Here is a 20,700-nt window from a genome sequence, read left to right on the forward strand (position 1 = left end):
AAGTAAAACAATTGCAGGAAAAAAAAATTGGAAAGGAATAAGGTTGCTGTTACTTCCAAATGATGGACTTGTAGGACTGTGTCAGAAAATTGAAATGAATAGGACACCATGAAACAGGAGGGAGAGGCATTTTATTTTCTTCCATACCTGGACTTGGAATATTCTAACAAATGAGATTTGTTTTTTCTCCTTTGTTCCTAGATGAACTCTTGGATAAATTCAATGTCTCCAAGCATTCTGGTCTCAAACTCCTGACCTCAGGTGATCCTGAGACCATCCTGGCCAACATGGTGAAACCGTGTCTCTGCTAGAAATAAAAGTAGCTGGGCGTGGTAGCCGTGTGTCTGTAATCTCAGCTACTGGGGAGGCTGAGGCAGGAGAATAGCTTCAACCAGAGAGTCAGAGGTTGCAGTGAGCCGAGATCACACCGCTGCACTTAAGCCTGGCGACAGAGCGAGACTCCATCAAAAAAAAAAAAAAGCAAAAATTAGCTGGGCATGGTGGCACATGCCTGTAATCCCAGCTACCCAGGAGGCTGAGACAGGAGAATCGCTTGAACCCAGGAGGTGGAGGTTACACTGAGCCGAGATCGCAACACTGTACTCCAACCTGGGCGACAGAGCAAGACTCCATCTCAAAAAAAAAAAAAAAAAAAAAAAAGGATTGTTGACTCAAGAGTCATGGAGGTATGACCTGGCAGTCAGCATTTGGGGACTTGCAAATGTCTGTGCATGGCTGAAGTGTGGGGTGCCTTTAGGGAGTGGGGAGGGGAACTACAGGGGTAAACAAAGTCTAGATTTTCAAAGACCCTGAATGCCAAGCACAGGAACTTGAACTTCATTCTGTAAGTAATGGGGAGCAGGAATTAAACACGGGAGGGCTGGGTTCATATTTATGCTTCCGAAACATCACAATGATCTTGATAGAGAGAGTGCGAAGTAGAGACAGGACCACTGGGCATCTAGATCATGGTTAGCCTGGGCATGGCTATCCCTGAGAACTTATAGGCTCTTATCAGCCTCTTTAAATAAGCATGATGGCGTCACAGTCTTTGATCTGCAGATCTCTGAGGCTGCAGCATTTCCACTGGCATGAGGCTGAAACTTCGGTATATGATTCACAGTTCAAGGTCCTCCAGCTGTATCCGTCTTTTCTTACTAAGTCCAGATGGACTCATCAGGGTTGGTGATGTAAGAATTGGTCTGGCCCACATGAAAAAATGCTCATCATCACTGGCCATCAGAGAAATGCAAATCAAAACCACAATGAGATACCATCTCACACCAGTTAGAATGGCGATCATTAAAAAGTCAGGAAACAACAGGTGCTGGAGAGGATGTGGAGAAATAGGAACACTTTTACACGGTGGGATTGTAAACTAGTTCAACCATTATGGAAAACAGTATGGCGATTCCTCAAGGATCTAGAACTAGATGTACCATATGACCCAGCCATCCCATTACTGGGTATATACCCAAAGGATTATAAATTATGCTGCTATAAAGACACATGCACACGTATGTTTATTGCAGCACTATTCACAATAGCAAAGACTTGGAATCAACCCAAATGTCCATCAGTGACAGATTGGATTAAGAAAATGTGGCACATATACACCATGGAATACTATGCAGCCATCAAAAAGGATGAGTTTGCGTCCTTTGTAGGGACATGGATGCAGCTGGAAACCATCATTCTTAGCAAACTATCACAAGAACAGAAAACCAAACACCGCATGTTCTCACTCATAGGTGGGAACTGAACAATAAGATCACTTGGACTCAGGAAGGGGAACATCACACACAGGGGCCTATCATGGGGAGGGGGGAGCGGGGAGGGATTGCATTGGGAGTTATACCTGATGTAAATGATGAGTTGATGGGTGCAGCACACCAACATGGCACAAGTATACATATGTAACAAACCTGCACGTTATGCACATGTACCCTACAACTTAAAGTATAATAATAAATAAATTAAAAAAAAAAAAAAAAAAGAATTGGTCTGGCCACTTGATGTCTTCAAAGAAATGATGTTTCCAGCACTTGAATGCAACCATAGAGAAGATCCCATTGTCCACTGGGTTCTGTTGGCTGCTGACCCTTCGCTGTTCCACTTGGCTCCTAAAGGAGAGACACAGCTGCCCACTGCCCCCTTGATGGACAGATGGGACTGGAGGTGTTCACTGATAGTGTCTGGGCTGCTTCTGTAGTCTATCTCACCCTCACCTCTCTGGGATGTTCCCTGCTCACTGGAAGGGAGAAAAGAGCAGGTGAGATTATTTGGATGGCTTTCCATAGCTGGCTGTTGTCTCCAGAGCCTCACCCTTCTGGTAATTGACCATTTAATTTATTGCCTACTGAGACACCTTTAAAAGTCAAAGGAGTCCAGGTGCAGTGACTCACACCTGTAATCCCAACACTTTGGGTGGATCACTTGAGGTCTGGAGTTCGAGACCAGCCTGGCCAACGTGGTGAAACCCCATCTCTACTAAAAACACAAAAATTAGCCAGATGTGGTAGTACACGCCTGTAATCCCAGCTACTCAGGAGGCCGAGGCAGGAGAATTGCTTGAACCTGGGAGGCAGAGGTTCCAGTGAGCTGAGATCACGCCACTGCACTCCAGCCTGGGTAATAGAGACACCCTGATTCTCAAAAAAAAAAAAAAAAAGTCTCTAAGAGGCTGTGAGTGGTGGCTCATACCTGTAATCCTGGCACTTTGGGAGGCCTAGGCAGGGGGATTGCTTGAGCTCAGGAGTTGGAGACCAGCCTGGGTAACATGAGATCCCATCTCTACAAAAAATTTTAAAAATTAGCCAGGCATGGTGGCATGCACCTGTAGTCCCAGCTACTCAGGAGGCTGAAGTGGGAGAATGGCTTGAGCCTAGGAAATTGAGGCTGCAGTGAGCTATGGTCATGCCAGTGCACTCCAGACTGGGTAATAGAGTGAGACCCTGTCTCGGAAATAGAAAAATAAAAATAAAATAGTCTCTAAGAAAGTTTAATACGGGAATTGAATAACAATTGTTTAAGTAAAAACAAAAAATGCAAAAAATAGGAAGTACACTTAGATGCATACATGTGCTTGTGTGAAGATGGGATATCTGGAATGAGATGCAAGAAAATGATTAAGTGGATTTCTGGGACTGGGGTAGAACTGAGGGACTGGTCAGAATAGGAGAGAAACCTACCTTTAATGTGACACCCTTTTTAACAGTTTGATTTGCTTTTGAAAAGAACTATGAACATGCCTTACCTTTTCACCAACTATAAAATTATTAGTAAGTATATGGAGAGGGATCTTGACAGGAATCTGATGTACTGTCCTATTCCATGAATTTTCCATTCCAGAAGCCCCATGGTCAGCTGGGCATTGCTAGTCAATGGGATGTGGCCTGGTACTGGGTCACTCTGATGCAATAGACATCTGCTTTGCTTCAATTACTGCAGGGTTGCCTTTGAAGACAGACAGAATTTCCATGCAAGGTACGTGATGCAGGACCAATGATAAGCCTTCTCTTGGAGTAGGAGATGGGGCAGTTAGATCTCTGAGTGAACTCATAAACAGAGTCCTGGTCTGTGAGTGCTGGTTTCTTCTACAGTGATCCGTCCCAGGACTGCTGTGACCCCTGTGGGGAAGGAGCCCGCACAGCTGGTGTTGCTGTCTGGAGTAGAATCCTGTGCCCCACTCTTCTCATGTTTGGATATATCTAGTAAACCTCTTGTTTTAATAGCAAGACATTGAGCTGCTAACAACCCATAAAAGGTACAGCCTTACCTTGTTACAGCTCACGCCTGTAACCCCAGCACTTTGGGAGGCCAAAATAGGCGGGTCACCTGAGGTTGAGACTAGCCTGGCCATTATGGTGAAACCCGTCTCTACTAAAAATACACAAATTAGCCAGGCATAGTGGCAGGTGCCTGTTAATTCCAGCTACTTAGGAGGCTGAGGCAGGAGAATCGTTTGAACCCAGGTGGCGGAGGTTGCAGTGAGCCAAGATCATGCCACTGCACTCCAGCCTTGGCAACAGACTAAGCCTCTGTCTCAAAAAAAAAAAGGCACAGCCTTACCTTGCAGGATGTCAGTATGTGAGTAAATTCTTTGACTTGATTTCTCAAGTGGCTACAGAGTAGGGCAGAAATTGCCCTGCCTATTTCACAGAACTGAGGCCCAGACATTTTCAGGGCAGAATTGCAGGGAGAAGAATGGCAGAGCTTGTTGGCTGGGACTTCTCCAGGGGAGGTGTTGCCTGTGCTGGGGACTTGGTGCTGTGGAAGCTGTTGGGAATTTCACTATGAGATCGAAGTGAAGTCATTATTGAGTCATAAATGGAGTGTAAGTGTGGCTTGTACCTGTACGTGCCAGCCCTGGCAAGAGTCTCCGGTCCAGTTGTAGGGGTGCCATAAGCAGTGAACAGCCTCTTTGGCCATGAGGTCCCATTTTTTCCATTTCCCAGGTGGTTGGTGATGGTTAACTGGACCCAAGATGATGAGAGAGAAGGGAAGCAGGTCCCAGCCACACTCAGAGCTTTGACCTCTGGAGCTCAAAAGATGTGGGACTGTGTGTGCCTCCATGTAGGGAGGGCTCCTTGCACGCTGAAGCCCTTAGTTTACGATTGGGCATATCAATTAACTTGACCCAGTCAAAGTGAATCTCAGAGGTTTATTTTGGAATGCTAGGCAAAGGTGCTCTCCCTCTTGTACTGAAAGGGATATGTCCAGATAGGAGGCCTGGAACTGATGCAGTCATGAGGAAATTAGCCTCAAGTCAAAGCCAAAACACTGGCAAAGGGAGAGCTGAGCGTTCAGTGTTAAAACCTGATGACATAGTGAACATCTTGATCATGCCATACCCGAAGCTCCATTTATCTTTGGATTTTGTGGTTACAAAAGCCAAAAAAAAAGTCATTGATTTTTTTTCTAAATGAACTAGTTTTTACAATGGTTTTAGATTTATATAAGATACAAAGATATGACAATTTCATACACCCACACCCAATTTCCCCTAGTAGTAACATTTACCTTAATATGATACATTTGTTACAATTAAGCAATACTATCAAGAAACAGGGCTCATATCTGTAATTCCAGTGCTTTGGGAAGCTGAAGCAGGATGATAACTTGAGGCCAGGAGTTTGAGACCAGCCTGGGCAACATATCTAGACCCTGTCACTACAATTTTTTTTTTTTTAATTAGCCAGGCATGGCTAGTCCTGTGGCTCATGCCTGTAATCCCACGACTTTGGGAGGCTGAAGTGGGCAGATCGCCTGAGCCCAGAAGTTTGAGATGAGCCCGGACATAGCAAAACCTTGTCTCTACTAAAAATACAAAAACAGCTGGGCATAGTGACATGCACCTGTGGTCTCTGCTACTTGGGAGGCTGAGGCGGGAGGATTGCTTGAGCCCAGGAGGTGGAAGTTGCAGTGAGCCGAGATTGTGCTACTGCACTCCAGCCTGGATGACGCAGCAAGACTCTGTCTCTTAAAAAAAAAAAAAAAAATTAGGCATGGTGGCATGTACATGTACCTGTAATCCCAATACTTTGCAAGGCTGAGGTGGGCAGATCACAAGGTCAGGAGTTTGAGACCAACCTGGCCAATATGGTGAAACCTGCCTCTACTAAAAATGCAAAAATTAGCCGGGTATGGTGGTGGGCACCTGTAGTCCCAGCTATTGGGGAGGCTGAGGCAGAAAACTGCTTGAACCTGGGGGAGCAGAGGTTGCAGTGAGCTGGGATTGCGCCACTGCACTCCAGCCTGGGTGACAGAGTGAGAGTCCGTCTCAAAAACAAAACAAAACAAAAAAATTAAGTATGACATAGTGTTTACCAAGCAAATTTGGAAGGAACAGATAATCACCATTAAATGTTTATCAATTATTTCTATGAGATTAAATTACCTTTTCCAAAAATGGACAATGGTAGCATCCCAAAATTTTATGATACACTTTTATGTCTTTTGTGTCTTTTTGTGAAGCTATCTATAAAAATTACCAGTAATCAATTAAAATTAGAAGACAAGGAAAGAAAAATGAATATTGAATAGGCAACTTAAATGAAAATTACATAAAAGCATTGATGGACATAAACCTTGCCAGTAATTCCAAAAGTGAGTAGACTGTTACAGTTGAAACTTGTTTTTAATTAGAAGATACTAATCTGGGCTGAGCGCGGTAGCTCATGCCTGTAATCCCAGCACTTTGGGATTACAAGGTGGGCGGATCATGAGGTCAGGAGTTTGAGACAAGCCTGGCCAACATGGTGAAACCCTAGCTCTACTAAAAATACAAAAATTAGTGGTTTTGATAATTTACATAGCTTAAAAGGATCTTCCCACAAAACACTTAGTAATTAAAAAGGGGAATATAATTTTAGAATGGACAAACCTGGTCAACAATACTTTAATCAAGAGATAAAAGTTAGGATTACTGATGCCCTAATATGATGCACTATTAATAAAAAGGGAAAGGCTGGGGCGTGGTGGCTCATGCCTGTAATCCCAGCACTTTGGGAAGCCGAGGCAGGCAGATTACCTGAGGTCAGGAGTTTGAGACCAGCCTGGCCACTATGGTGAAACCCTGTCTCTACTAAAAATACAAAAATTAGCTGGGCATGGTGGTGTGCACCTGTAGTCCCAGCTACTTTGGAGGCTGGGGCAGGAGCATTGCTTGAACTGGGAGGCAGAGGTTGCAGTGAGCCGAGATTGCATCACCGCACTCCAGCCTGGGCGACAGAGCAAAACTCCATCTGAAAAATAAAACTAAACTAAAATAAAATGGAAAAGCACTGTGTATATAGTACAGTATGGTATAATGTAGTACAGTATATGGGTGCCAAAGCATACATAATGTGAATCTAATAGGAAACATTAGAAAAACTCAAATGGAATGATATTTTATAAAACAAATGGCCAGTATTTTCCAAAAATGTCAACTGAAAGGACACAAAGATACAAAAATGCGTACCCTCCCTTCCTCCCCCCGATGTTGCTAAACTCTTTGTTCTGCTTTCTAATCTCTGCACGTACCAGAGGTTTCGTAAGTTCTGTAAGTACATGTTTTTCTTTCTGAGGCCAGGTCACAAGGAATGTTTAAGTAAGATAGCCAGGTCACAAGGTGTGTTTAAGCAAGATAGCCATAAACTGGTTGTGCAACCTGACGCAATATAATTAACTGCCTTTGTGTAAAACTGCTCTTCCGCCTCAAGGGTTGTACTGAAATATCAGAAATGGCGGGAACCAATCATAGTTTGCCAAATCGCTTTGTTCAAACTCCAGCCAATCATACCTCTAATTTGTATAATGATTCTATGCCTACTTTCCTTAGACTATATAACATTGTTCGGAGCTCAGTGGGGGAGCTCTCCTGCCCGTCTCGTTTCACGAGCAAGTGAGAGCTCCAGGTTCGAACTTGTAATAAAGATCCTTGCTGCTTAGCTTTGACTCTGGACTCTGGTGGTCTTCTTTGGGGAATAAACGGTCTGGGCATAACACAACGTCATAAACGACAAAAAAGACTGAGGAACTGCTCCACTATGCCTGGCCAAAAAAATTTTTTTAATAGAGTCGAGGTCTCACTATCTTGCCCAGGCTGGTATCAAACTCCTGCCCTCAAACAATACACCAGCTGTGGCCTCCCAAAGCACTGGGATTACAGGCGTGAGCTACCATGCATGGCCTAAGTAATAGTTTTTAAAGGTGATTATCTCTGATTAAGTTTTCAGTGTTTTTGAAGGGATAATTTTTTGAAGGGCCTTTCTAAAGGTCTTTCCCCATATCTAACATTCATAGGGTTTCTGATTAGTATGACTTACCTGATACTGAGTTAACTGAAAGTTATGATCAAAGTCTCTGCCACATTCCTTATATTCTCTGCATTTCTTTCCAGTGAAATTTCTCTGATGTTTCATATGATTTGTGCAAAATGTAAAGGTGTTCCCACACATTTCATTAAGCTTATCACTGGCATGGATTCTTCCTTGTGGAGTAAAGTTTTCACATTTTGGCTTCATTCAGACTTTCTATAGCTTCAGGTTTGGCTTCATTCAAATTTTCTATGCCTCAGTGAACCAACTAGAAACATTTACATATTTACATATTCCTGTAAAATGAAGTTTACCATAGATGTTTAAAATTTACTTGAAATACTAAACAAAACATTTCATACTATTAAAAATGCCTGTAAAATTTCCATGTTCCCAATTGCACTGATGCATTTATGTCATTTCTCTTATTTATCTCAATCATAACTGGCAAATCTAGTCTATATTACAAGTTGTTTCAAACCACTTTTAGATAAAGTCCACTTTCTGTTTAGCTCATTAATTTTTCTTTTTAAGTAATTCATTCAAATTCATTGAATAAACAAATTGATTTATGTAATACGTTTCCAGTGTTAATTTTGGGTTTGTTACTTTTCTGCTTGAATGTTTATTTATTCAAATGAGCCACATACCTCAGGTTTTATTATGCAACACTATCTTTCATATCTAAATAGCCTATTATTTCAGATAGCATTTTTCACTTAATCCAAGAACTATATATGGTGGTGTTTATAAACTGCAAATTTTAAAAATTCGTCTTCTGTATCTACTTGTCTTATTTGTTTGTTTTTTTCAGATAAAGTCTCACTCTGTCACCCAGGCTGGAGTGCAGTGGTGAGATCTCGGCTCACTGCTACCTCCATCTCCCAGGCTAAAGCAGTTCTCCTGCCTGAGCCTCCCGAGTAGCTGGGACTACAAGTGCACACCACCATACCTGCCTAATTTTTGTATTTTTAGTAGAGATGGGGTTTTGCCTTGTTGGCCAGCCTGGTCTCAAACTCCTGACCTGAAGTGATCCACCTGCCTCAGCCTCCCAAAGTGCTAAGATTAGAGGCATGAGCCACCACACCCACCTGTCTTGAGTTATTGTCAGAAAATGTACACTACTTTTTGAAACTTGCTTCAGATATATCACTTCTCATATCAACTTTAATCTAAAAAATTTACTTAATACATCCATTCAGTGTTTCCAGAGTGAATTTTCTGATTCAACTAAAATAAATTTAAATGAATGTTTCCTCATACTCACTATATTCTAATAATTTTCATTCCAGAATAAATTATCATAGATTTGCAATCAGAGAAATTGTGATGGTGGATTTCATTATATTAATAAAATCTGCATAATTAAATGTTCTTATATAAATATTCTAAGAGTAGTAATGAAGGTGATAATCATGACAGCCAATATTTACTGACTAGTTTCTATTTACCAATAACTGTTCCAGAAGTCTTTGGATAAACTCATTTAATCTTAATCTTCACAATAACCTTATCACAATGTAAGAAATTTGTAATCTGAAGTATACAAAGTTTAAATTACTTGGTAATAAAACAGACGTGGAAACTGGTGAAAGTATAATGATGCTGAAAAAGATTCATATTATAGATAAACACTTTTCTACATTCACAAAGTCAACATGATTATTCTCTATATGCTATTCTCTATGATAAGTCAAATATAATTTTAGTGGTAATGTTTTTATTAGTAATTGATACTCTTTTTTCCCATATAAATTTGATGCTTAATAAATTGTGAATTATGAGGCAAAAACTTTACACAGTCACTGGATTTTCTTCACTTACAGATTATTTGCTATTCCATAATTGATAATTTTAAAATCAAGCGTTTCCTATAGAGTCACACTATATATTATATAATGTTGAGTATATTGTGAGAGTAGATCTTTACACATATCTGGCTTTCATAAGGCTTCTCACCAGTACAAATTCCATTATGAAAAAGCCTAGCTGAGGGACAGGTAAAAGTGTTTCCCACATTTCTTATACTTCTGAAGTTTCTCGCAATGTGAATTTGGTGATGTTAGGTAAGAATTGTTAAATAAAAAGATGCTATTCAAATACATAAGATTTATCCCTTCATGTATGTATTCTCTGGTGCTTTTTCAGCTGTGAAAGACAAGAAAAGGCCTTCTCACATTCGTTACATTCATAGGGTTTCTCACCAGTATGACTTCTTTGATGTTGAGTAAGATGCGCCCTCTGCCTAAAGGCCTTCCTACATTCCTACATTCAAAGGGTTTCTCACCAGTGTGAATTCTCTGGTGTTGAATAAGAGTTGAACAATCAATAAAGAATTTTCTACATTCTTTACACTGGTATGGCTTCTCTCCAGTGTGAATTCTCTGATGTCTATTAAAGTAGGAAACACAAACAAAGGCCTTCTCACATTCCTTACACTCATATGGTTTTTCACCAGTATGAATTCTTTGATGTTGAGTAAGATGTGTTCTCTGCCTAAAGGCCTTGCTGCATTCCTGACATTCATAGGGTTTCTCATTAGTATGAGTTCTACAGTGTTGAATAAATGTTGAATAACAAAGAAAAGCTTTCTTACAATCTTTACATTCAAAGGGTTTGTCACCAGTGTGAATTCTCTGATGTGTATTTTTTTTAAATTTTTTTTGAGATGGAGTCTCACTCTGTTGCCCAGGCTGGAGTGCAGTGGCACAATCTCAGCTCACTGCAAGCTCCGCCTCCTGAGTTCATGCCATTCTCCTGCCTCAGCCTCCCGGGTAGCTGGGACTACAGGCACCTGCCACCACGCCCGGCTAATTTTGTGTATTTTTAGTAGAGAGTGGGTTTCATCATGTTAGCCAGGAGGGTCTCGATCTCCTGACCTCGTGATCTGCCCACCTCGACCTCCCAAAGTGCTGGGATTACAGGTGTGAGCCACCGCGCCTGGCCTCTGATGTTTATTCAAGTTTGAAAGCCAAGTAAAGGTCTTTCAACATTCCTTACCTTCATAGGGCTTCACACTGGTATGAATTCTTTGATGTTAAGTAAGAGTTAGATAATTATTAAAAACCTTCCTACATTCTTTACACTGATAGGGTTTCTCTCCTTTGTGAATTCTCTGATGTCTATTAAAATCAGAAAAACAAATGAAGGCATTCCCACATTCATTACATTCATAGGGTTTCTCCCCACTGAATTCTCTGGTGTCTCATTAGATGTGCACTCTGCTTGAAGGCCTTGCATTCCTGACATTTATAAGGTTTTTCATTAGTATGTGTTCTCTGATGTTGAACAAGTGTTGAACAGGATATAAAAGCTTTCCCACACTGCTTACATTCATAAGGCTTCTCACCAGTGTGAATTCTCTGGTGTTGAATAAGAGCTGAGCAATTATTAAAGGCTTTACCACATTCTTTACATTCATAGGGTTTTTCAACAGTGTGAATTCTCTGATGTCTGTTAAAGTCAGAAGCACAAGTGAAAGCCTTCCCACGTTCCTCACACTTATATGGTTTCTCACCAGTATGAGTTCTTTGATGTTGAGTAAGATGTGCACTTTGCCTAAAAGCCTTTTTACATTCCTGACATTCATAAGATTTCTTATTAGTATGAGTTCTCTGATGTTGAGTAAGTGTTGAGCAATTATTGAATGCTTTCCCACAGTCCTTACATTCAAAGGGCTTCTCACCAGTGTGAATTCTCTGATGCTGAATAAAAGTTAAGCAATTGTTAAATGCCTTCCCACATTCTTTACGTTTGTAAAGTCTCTCACCAGTGTGAATTTTCTGATGTCTATTAAAATCAGAAACAGAAGCAAAGGCCTTCCAACATTGCTTACGTGTATAAGGTCTCTCACCAGTATGAATTCTTTGATGTCGCATAAGATGTGCATTCCACCTAAACATCTTTCTACATTCCAGACATTCATAGGGTTTCTCATTAGTATGAGTTCTCTTATGTTGAATCAATGTTGAACAACATAAATGCTTTCCCACATTCTTTGCATTCATATGGTTTCTCACCAGTGTGAATTTGATTATGTTGGGTAAGGTGGGCACGCTTTCTTATGGGCTTTCCACATATCTGACATTCATAGGGTTTCTGATTAGCAATGACTTATTTGATATTGAGTTAGTTGAAAGTTACAAGCAGTCTTTGCCACATTCTTTAAATACATTGCATTTCTTTGCAGTAAAATTTGATGTTTCATATGATTTGTGTAAAATACAGACGCATTGCCACACATTTCATCAAGCTTGTCAGTGATACAAATTCTTCCCTGTTGAGTAAGATTTTCACATTTTTTATGTTCATAGAGTTTCTTTCCAGTATGAATTATTTGATTTAGAAGAAAAGATGTAGGCTGGATGAATTCAGATAATATTTTTTCAAATGGCACAGTTACATGCCTGAAATATTCCTCTTTAGTTTCCTGTTGTCTCTTAAAGAGTCCTTTGCATTTCCAATCATTTCCAAAACAAGATTCCTTGAGGCAAGAACTTCTGACTCTATTATTTTCCATTTTAACGATTCTTTTTCAAAAGTGCCATTCTTAAGAGGTAACTCCTTGGTGTCATACCTAGACAGCATATCTGAAAGAAAATAAACATCATGTTTTCCTCTTTTATGAGAAATAAAACTTCATAGAAGCAGTCAAACAGATAATAATGCCCTTAAGCAAGAAATGGCTTAGATAACTTTCAAATCTTGGCATTTAATTTGCAGAAAAAAATTGTTGGAATGGCTATATTAATATCAGATAAAACAGACTTCCAGTTACTCTATATTATCAAAGATAATTTTCTCATAATGATAAAAGAGTTATAATAACTCATCAGGAAGACTTGGCAATCAGAAATGTGTAGGTGCAGAATAACACAGCCTGAAAATATGTGAAGCAAAAATTGACAAAAGTAAAGTAGGAAATAGATAATTCTACAATCATAGTTGGAGATTTTGCAACCATCTCTCAATAACTGATAGGAACAACTGGAACATCCCCCTCCCCCAGAAAATGAGTAAAGTAATAGAGGATATAAGTAACACTGTCCACCACCTTCAACTAGTTGATATATACAAAACATAATATCAAAAACTGCAGAACGTACATTCTCTTCAAATACCTATACGCATTCAAAATAGACCATATGCTGGGCCACTAAACAAGTCTCAATACACTAAAAAGGATCAGTGTCACACAGAGTATTTTCTTTGATCACAATGGAACTCAGTTTGAAATTATTGGCCGGGCGCGGTGGCTCAAGCCTGTAATCCCAGCACTTTGGGAGGCCGAGATGGGCGGATCATGAGGTCAGGAGATCGAGACCATCCTGGCTGACACGGTGAAACCCCGTCTCTACTAAAAAATACAAAAAAACTAGTCGGGTGAGGTGGCGGGTGCCTGTAGTCCCAGCTACTCGGGAGGCTGAGGCAGGAGAATGGCGTGAACCCGGGAGGCGGAGCTTGCAGTGAGCCTAGATCAGGCCACTGCACTCCAGCCTGGGCGGCAGAGCGAGACTCTGTCTCAAAAAAAAAAAAAAAAAAAAAAAAATTATTAAAATATCTGGAACCTGTCCCCCAATACTTGAAAACTAAATACACCTGGAAATTAGAAAATACTTAGAAATTAACAATATTAAAGTATAGCACAGCAAAATGTATGTTATATAGCTAAGGTAACATTTACAGTGAAACCTATAGCTTTAAATGCTTATATTAGAAAAGAAAAAGGTATAAAATAAACAACCTAAGGTTTTACTGCAAGACAGTAGATAAGAGCAAAGTAGGCCAGGGAGGTGACTCATGCCTGTAATCCCAGCGCTTTGGGAGGCCGAGGCAGGTGGATCACGAGGTCATGAGTTTGAGACCAGCCTGGCCAATATGGTAAAACCCCGTCTCTACTAAAAATATAAAAATTAGCTGGATGTGGTGGTATGTGCCTGTAATCCCAGCTACTCGGGAGGCTGAGGCAGGAGAATCACTTAAACCCAGGAGGTGGAGGTTGCAGTGAGCCAAGATCACGCCACGGCACTCCAGCCTGCACTAGAGGGTGAGACTCTGTTTCATAATAATAATAATAATAATAATAATAAAGAGGGTGAGACTCTGTTTCATAATAATAATAATAATAATAATAAAATATTGAAGTCTTTTTTCCTTAGATCAGAAGCAATGGGAGTGATTAATAGGTTTTGTAACTTAATTATGGTGGTTTCATGAGCAAACATGTATACATATAAAGTATACCATTTGACACATCAAAATTTGTCAAACCATATACTTTATAGCATAGCTGGTTCATTATATGTCAATTATGCCTCAATACATCTGCTACAAAAAAAAAGAAAAAAAGTTCTTTGTAAATATTTGAAATACTTCCCATTTGTCAAACTTTTTCTCCCAAGACCTTGGGCCTCTGACGGAAGGTTTCCACACAATATCTTAAACAAAAGACATCACCACTCTGACCAGTTTGGGCTTCCCTAAAATGTACTTCTGCTGGGAGTACCCCAACACCCTTACCCACCTGGATACCATCCTGTTTTCCCAGCCATCCAGGGTTCTTTCCCTTGTTGCAATAGGGAAATCACTGATGGCTTAGAAATGGCAACTCCTGCTCAAAGAAATAGGATATTAAAAATAAATAAACCAAAAAATGTTTCTTTTTAGAATGGTTTAACCTAAAGCAAATTCAAGTTCCTCTGAAGACTGATGGAAACAGAAAATCATAATCTGGCAAACACCAGAGTAAACAACTGCTGTCAGAGCCAGGTGTGGTGGCACATACCAGTGGTCCCAGCTACTTGGGAGTCTGAGGCAGGAAGACTGCTTGAGCCCAGGAGGTCAAGGCTGTAGTGAGCAATCATCATGCCACTGCATTCCGGCCTGAGCCACAGAGCAACACCCTGTCTCAAAAAAGTAATAACCATAACTGTTCTCTGCAGGAATCATTGATGAAACTAAAGTGATAAAAATGTCATGAGCAAGAGGGTATTTGTAGAACCTCAAATTTCCTTACAAGTTACTTACTGATTGCAAAGGTAAAAATAGTAGCTTTACTATGCAGAACCCTAGAGGATACCATTTCAAGCATCAAAACAAGATATTGTTTTTGATTGGCCATTATTTATGTCCTGATGCAATGCACTGAAAAAGGCATCACTTCTGTAGTATTCTTGCCAAAAATACATAACTTTAATGTAATCGTAAGATTGTGCCACTGCACTCCAGCCTGGGCAACAGAACGAGACTCTGTCTCAAAAAAAGAAAAGAAAGTTTTGGCTGGGCATACTGGCTCAGGCCTGTAATCCCAGCACTTTAGGAGGCGAAGGCAGGAGGATCACTTGAGGCCAGGAGTTCAAAATAAGCCTAGGCAACATAGCAAGACCGTATCTCTACACAAATTTTAAAAAATTAGCTGGTCACAGTGGCACATTTGTAGTCCCACCTACTTGGGAGGCAGAGGTGAGGGGATCACTTGAGCCCAGGAGTTTGAGGCTGCAGTGAGCCACGATCATGCCACTGTACTCTAGCCTGAGTAACAGAGACCCTGACTCAAAAAAATATATAATAATACATAAAACAAAATTTAAAAATGGGCCCTAGAAAAGCTTTTGGGTAAAAGAATGATGAAGACGTCAGAATTCATTCACATTAAGCTGACCTAAGGAGCACAAGCAACAAAGAGGCAAATGAGGGGGGAAGGTCTTAGTTAAATTTAAATCTACATGGGCTCTATCTCTACTTACCTGGGTAAGAACAACAAGCAGGCACAAGACAGAATCAATGTATCTTCCTGTGAAATATCAAATTCCTAGAATGTAGCTTTCAAACATAAAAATGACAGGGAATGTGTTTTCCTAAATTTTAGATGAACCATCATGTCTTAAATCCTAAAGGCTGTTATATAAATGTCCCTTGACCATCATCTAGCTCCTTAAAAATCAAGAAGAAAGGCAGTTACATAAGGAGAAAGAGTGAAGGTCAGTGAAGAACAGGAAATATGAAGGTGCCTGACAGAAGCAATCTATTCCAAGACAACAAAACTCAAACCAATTTTTGGAACATGGAACGGAATTTGGATATTTAATGCAGCCCCAGAATTGCCAATGGAGAGAACATTTTCTGAATTACAGGGAACAGGTGACCTTACCCAGTGACACAAAGTTGCTGTAGTTCTCCAACATCACATCTCTGCACAAGTCTCTCTAAGCAGGGCCCAGGCATTCCCACTCTCCCTTAGAGAAATCTATAGCCACACCCCTGAATGTCACCAACTCCTTAAAGGAAAAGTCCCATTTAACATATGTAATAGTAAAGAAAATATATTTTAGGTGAATGATAAGGATATAAAAAAGGATTTTTCTGGAAGGCATTCTATAGTAAGCAATAGGTTGAAATTGGAAACTTATAACACAGGAAGGGGCAATAAGGAAATGAATACACACATATTGGTAAGCAGTCCTGTGCTGTGAGGCGGATACAACATCCTGCCACTGTGGGACATTTCTATTAATCAGAACATGTTGAGAAGCAAACAGTGTAAACAATGTAAATTGAAACTGGGCCGGGCACAGTGGCTCTTGCCTGTAATCCCAGCACCATGGGAGGCCGAAGTGGGCAGATCACCTGAGGCCAAGAGTTCCACACTAGCCTGGCCAACATGGTGAAACCCTATCTCTACTAAAAATACAAAAATTAGCTGGGCGTAGTGGCACTTGCCTGTAATCCCAGCTACTCGGGAGGCTGAGGCAGGAGAATTGCTGGAACCCGGGAGGTAGAGGTTGCTGTGAGCCGAGATTGCACCACTGCACTCCAGCCTGGGTGACGAGAGCAAAACTCCATCTCAAAAAATAGAAAAGATTAAAAAAAAAAAAAAAAAAAACTCAATAGCTCTACAAATACATGAAACACCACGTGCCTCTGTGCAGTTAAGGGTTAACTCAGCAGGCTTAAAGCTTTGAGTTCAAACTCTGCACATTCCAAAAAAAGAACTGGCCTTTGATGGGCTGCTGGAAAATCATCTCTGTGTCCTTGAACACCCTGTCTGATGAGAGTGTTTTTGTGTGCTAAGACCTTGGGCTCTATCAGGTTGACTTCTGGGGACCTGGAGACTAAGTACTAACGTTGTCCAGGTAGACACTCTAAGTATCTCCAATAAAAACCCTGGACACCACCTGGGTGTGGTGACTCATGCCTGTAATCCCAGCACTTTGGGAGGCTGAGGTGGGTGGATCACCTGAGGTCAGGAGTTCAAGACTAGCCCGGCCAACCTGGTGAAACCCTGTCTCTACTAAAAATACAAAAATTAACTGGGCATGGTGGCAGGCACCTGTAATCCCAGCGACTCGGGAGGCTAAGGCAGGAGAATCACTTGAACCTGGGAGGCAGAGGTTGCAGTGAGCCGAGATCGCGCCATTGTACTCCAGACTAGGTGACAGAGTGAGACTCCATCTCAAAAAACAAACAAACAAACAAACAAAAAAACCCTGGACACCAAGGTTTGGGTAAGTTTCGTTTCCCTGGCTGGCAAACTTTCACACATGTTGTCACATACCATGGCTAGAAGAATTAAGGGCATCTCCATCAACTCTACTCTGATAGGACACCTGGAATTTTATGACTCGTTTCTCCTCAACTGTTGCACCTTTCCCTTTCATGATTTTCATCTGCATCCTTTTAATTTAATAAACTCCAACTGTCGGTATAACAGCTTTTCTGAACCCTGTGAGTCCAATCAAGGAATCATTGAGTCTCACGGCAGTCTTGAAGACCCTCAGATCCGAAGTGGGATTTACTAGAAAGATCCTGACTCACTGAAACATAGCAAAAACATTGTTTGGGGTAAAAAAAAAAAAAAAAAAGAACTATGTGGGAGTGGGATTGATGAACCTTTGATACTTGGATGGTTATGGAGTTACCCTTGGTATGAGACAGCAGCTGCACTGCAATCACTTACTAGAAGTAAAATTCATCAATCGAGTTGATTTATTTGGTTATTGTTTGTTTGGAGACAGAGGTTCGCTATATTGCTCAGGCTGGTCTCAAACTCCTGGGCTCAAGCGATCTTCCTGCCTCAGCCTCCCGAGTAGCTGGGACTATAGGCATGTACAACTGTGCCCAGCACCAGTGGAACTTAGAAATGATAGACCCGACCTCCAAAGGGTTGGCTCATTAGATACATAAGGAAAATAAGGCAAAATAATGAGAAACAAGCTAAAAATAGAATCCCTTGTGTGTCACATGCAATAGCTCAAATTAAAGTAAAGGAGAGTCAGAGTGGGGCCTGGCATTGCACCAAGGTCAGACATTGGCTGGCCTGAGCTATGGCCTCTAGCGTCACAGCTGTTACCAAAGGGAACATGTGTGCTGGAACAACAGACAGTACTCCACAACCGTTGATCACTAAAAGGTAGTGCAGGCGGCAGAGAAGATGGTGAAACCAAGAAACTATTGAAACGAGGGGTACAGTGTGAAAGAGTGGTCTCGTTTTGTAGACTGGTATCATCAGCTTTCTGAAGAACCTTTACTAAAGTGAACTGTGAGACTGACTAACTTAGGAGCAATTTCCTCAGTTTTGAATACTGCAGAAGGGAGAAGTATGTTTGCTTTGAGGCAGACCCATGGCTTACTACTGAACAATCACAGATGGCTATATATGATGCAGATACAATGCAGATTGTTGTTGAGGGGACAGTTATCCTAGTCGACTAGATCAAAGCTGCCATAACGGCCAGGTGCGGTGGTTCATGCCTGTAACCCAGCACTTTGGGAGGCTGAGGCAGGTGGATCACTTGAGGTCAGGAGTTTGAGACCAGCCTGGCCAACATGGCAAAAACCCGTCTCTACTAAAAATACAAAAGTTAGCCAGGTGTGGTGGTGGACACTTGTAATCCCAGCTACTTGGGAGGCTGGTACATGATAATCGCTTGAACCTGGGAGGCAGAGGTTGCAGAGAGCCAAGATCAAGCCACTGCACTCCAGTCTGGGTGACAGAGTGAGATTCATCTCAAAACAAAAACAAAAGCAAAAAAAACCTACCATAACATTAATTTACCCTGAGATGGAGAACTGTCCTTCTTTAAATGCCAAGTGGCGCTCCCCAGATGAAGCAGCTGATATGCTGCATATTCAGGATATATCAAGTTGGCTTCATGATGATCAGATGTTTGTGCAATTACCCCAGTTTGAGGCAAATACCATGATTAAGGGGACTCCTTCTGCATGGGCACTCCCTGTCAACTTTACTACTGCAAAATCAAGCAATGGTCCAAGAAGCCATATCAGATTTGTTGTCTCAGCTTCCCCCTTATGGGCATTATAGAAGCTAAGAAAATGAGAGTAATTCACAAGACAATGGGGAAGATGAAGGAGATATCAAGGGACTCTCATCATAAGTAGTGAGTAAACCTTAAAATGGTTCTTAAGAAATGGGATTGGTCGAGCGCAGTGGCTCATGACTGTAATCCCAGCACTTTGGAAGGCCGAGGCAGGTGGATTGCTTGAGGTCAGGAGTTCGAGATCAGCCTGGCCAATATGGTGAAACCCTGTCTCTAATAAAATACAAAAAAAAAAAAATAGCCAGGCGTGGTGGTAAGCGCCTGTAATCCCAACTACTCAGGAGGCTGAGGCAGGAGAATCACTTGAACCCAGGAGGTGGAGGTTGCAGTGAGCCAAGATCTAGCCACTGCACTCCAGACTGGGCAACAGAGCAAGACTCCATCTCAGCTGGGCACGGTGGCTCACACCTATAATCCCAGCACTTCAGGAGGCAGAGGTGGTTGGATCACTTGAGGTCAGGAGTTCGAAACCAGCCTGGCCAACATGGTGAAACCCTGTCTATATTAAAGATGCAGAAATTAGCCAGGCATGGTGGTGGGCACCTGTAATCCCAGCTACTCGGGAGGCTGAGGCAGGAGAATCACTTGAGCCCAGAAGGCAAAGGTTGCAGAGAGCAGAGATTGTGCCACTGCACCCCAGCCTGGGTGACAGGACAAGATTCCATCTAAAAAAAAAAGAACAGTCTTAACACCACTATTAGATGTTGGGTGGATCAACGGGAGCCCTTGCTGATCACCTGACACCAAAGGGCTCTAAACAAATATGTTTTATTTCTCCTAATTTGAAGGAACTTAAAAGGCTGAAATGCAAAGATGACACTGAGAAACCTGATCTTGAATCACTAAGGCAACAGCCTGACAAATTAATCAGGATGACCAACCACGCTGGGACCAAGGCTATATGCATGTGTGTGAGTTAAGACCGGGGTGGAAAAGGAACATTTCTAGGACTCCTTGACATGGAGCTCAATGCACTGTGATTCCAAAATCTGTTGGTGACACCCTAATAGGGACTACAGTTAGATTGGGAAGATACGGGGATGCAGTGGTTGACTGTTATTAAGGTGAAAGTTTAAATGAAAACTAGAAGGTCTGAATGGACCTTACGTGAAGTGGTTGCATCTCCTTGCCTGAATACGTAATGGGGAAAGGTATTATGTATGACTGAGGAACACTTCCCCTACCTAGTATTTTAAAACTAAAGGCATGTAAGTTTGTCCTTCAATCAATGTTATAAGACAGGCCAAACAGGAACCTATAGAATTGCTGAAGCCCACACAGGTTGTCAATTTTTTTTTTTTTTTTTTTTTTTTTGAGATGGAGTCTTGCTTTGTCATGCGGGCTGGAGTGCAGTGGTACAATCTCAGTTCACTGCAACCTCTGCCTCCCGGGTTCCAGCAATTCTTGTGCCTCAGTCTCCCAAGTAGCTGGGATTACAGACGTGCGCCACCACGCCTGGCTAATTTTTGTATTTTTAGTAGAGATGGGGTTTCACCATGTTGGCCAGGCTGCTCTTGAACTCCTGACCTCAGGTGATCCACCCGTTTTGGCCTCTCAAAGTG

The 20,700-nt window shown here is 41.5% G+C and overlaps 1 pseudogene; it reads right to left on the minus strand.

The window, feature by feature from the left end:
* Positions 1 to 10,881: 10,881 nt before the first annotated feature.
* Positions 10,882 to 12,187, minus strand: LOC719363 (uncharacterized; annotated as a pseudogene).
* Between the last annotated feature and the right edge of the window lie 8,513 nt (positions 12,188 to 20,700).

This window comes from Macaca mulatta, chromosome 19, assembly GCF_049350105.2.
Source record: "Macaca mulatta isolate MMU2019108-1 chromosome 19, T2T-MMU8v2.0, whole genome shotgun sequence".
Taxonomy (NCBI): Eukaryota; Metazoa; Chordata; class Mammalia; order Primates; family Cercopithecidae; genus Macaca; species Macaca mulatta.